We start from the raw sequence: 2,062 nt of genomic DNA, 5'->3' as shown, positions 1-2,062 counted from the left end.
CTCTCCTGATAACATGTCCAACGTCATTAAAAAGGGTTGCTAGGCGTTGAAAGGGACTCAATACCACCTAACAACATCCTATGTTCAAGTTGTGGCCTTTTCTCTCTTTCCTGTCACTTTCCTGTCCTTTCGGCTTCTTTAGGTATGTTGTTTTGATGTCTTACACCCCCTCCGGCCTTCATTCACTCAGATTCAATGTGTCAAATCGATCCGTCAGATGGTCTCTAAAATCAGATGGAAAGTCATACTTTTGCTTTTGTAGATCTTGTTTGATTTTCTTGAACTTCACCATGAGCAATTGATGATCTGGTCCTGATTAAGTGCCTGCCTACCTTGGCCTTGTTCTGGTTGATAATGGTTACCTGCTCCCTTGCGTTCCGCAGACGTGCATCCCATCTGGCAAGGTCTACGTGTATAGTCAACCTTTATGCTGTTTAAAAAGGTATTTGTAATAAATAAGTTGCTGGTCTTGAAAAAATATATATCATTAATCTCCAGTTTTATTTCTATCACCAAGGCCAGGTTTTCCAACTGATCCTTCTTTGTTCCATGTTTGCACTTCGGTCACCAGTAATCATAAATGCATCTTAATTGTGTGTCTGATAAGTTTCAGACTGCAGAAATTGGTTAAAAAAAAAAAAGCTTGTTTCCTCATCTTTGGCATTAGTAGTTAGCACATAAATTGTATTAGTAGTTACATTAACTGGTCTTCCTTAAAGTTATATGGTGATAGGCTATCGCTGACAGTACTGTACTGCAGAGTAGATCTTAAAATGTTCTTTTTGACAGCTAGGGCAATACTGCACTTCTTCAAATTATAATTCCCAGCAAGTAGACTGTACGAGGGGTACCTCCCCACCAAAACAGAAAAAACTCCTCTGGGTGGAGCTTGCGTAGTCTGCATTTTCCCCACGACGTGAGCATCGAGCAACTAGCTCTAAGTGCGCCTGGTGACACCACCTGGGAAGGTTTTCGTAAAAGCAGTTTCACTCCAACCTCGTTTTTTGTGATGGTCAATTTCATTTTATTTTTTGGTGTGTGATGGTCAATTTAAGAGAACAGCGTGCAGCTGTGAAAATTTGTTTCCTGCTCAGGAAAAACGGCACAGAAACTGTTGTGATGTTGAACGCACCTTACAAGGACAGCACTATGGGAACAATTCAAGTGCACAAGTGGTTTTCTCATTTCAATAAAGATGAAATGTTGATTAACGACAACCCTAGTTCTGGACATCCATCAATTTCCTGAATGTCAGCAAAATCCAGGCACTTGTGCTCGAAGACCATGAAGGGCCACTGAAGAGATGGAGAAGTTGTCGGAACGAACTGGAGCTCGGTTCAGCACATTTTTTTTTTCACTGTCGATAGCCCAAATGGCAGTCACTTTATTAAATCATTGTGACCCATAAGCTTTTCCATAAGCTTGAAATATTGTGATGCATAAAAATTTCATTGTCTGATTATTTTTTTGATAAAGCAAACTTTATTGTAGGTTTGGGCTCTTCTCTCCTAGTCCTGCTGGGACTGGCGAGTGGAGGGTGGGGGGGTACTTTTGTCTCGCCCCCCCAAGACCCCCTCACATCCATGTCAGGGATGGAGAGGCACTGGAGCCAGGAGTCACCCCAGGAAAGGCCCAACCAGCGTGGTGGCCACTGCTGCAGTCTGTTCCGGGGGCTCACTTCTTGGAAGCAGCCTTCTTGTGAGCTTGGCCTTCCTCAATGGGCTCTTGTCTTCAGCACTGGACCTCGCGGCCTCCTCTTCCTTCTCCAGCTGTTTTTCTTAGCAGCTCATCTGCTTCTGCGGTCCGGTCTCTTCAACTGTTTCATGGCATCTCCTCTTCGTCCGAGAACAGAGCTGCTTCCTCCTCGTCATCGTCACTACTGCTATCGTCTTCATCTCCTTCCTCCTCCTCATCTCCCCAGCGAAGGTCTGCCGTGTTGTAATATTCCTGCCCACTGAGGAGCGCGGGGCCAGAGCCGGCCCGGAGCTGAAACATGACTGGCGGGGTGAACTGCAAGCCCACGAAGGACACCATTGGTAGGATGGAGATGTGGAGAGGGGCC

The sequence above is a fragment of the Echinops telfairi genome, unplaced genomic scaffold, assembly GCF_000313985.2.
Source record: "Echinops telfairi isolate 266 unplaced genomic scaffold, ASM31398v2 ScPeMD7_7463;HRSCAF=8501, whole genome shotgun sequence".
NCBI classification, from domain to species: domain Eukaryota; kingdom Metazoa; phylum Chordata; class Mammalia; order Afrosoricida; family Tenrecidae; genus Echinops; species Echinops telfairi.
The sequence above is the reverse complement of the archived record's forward strand: the minus strand, read 5'-3'. Positions refer to the sequence as shown.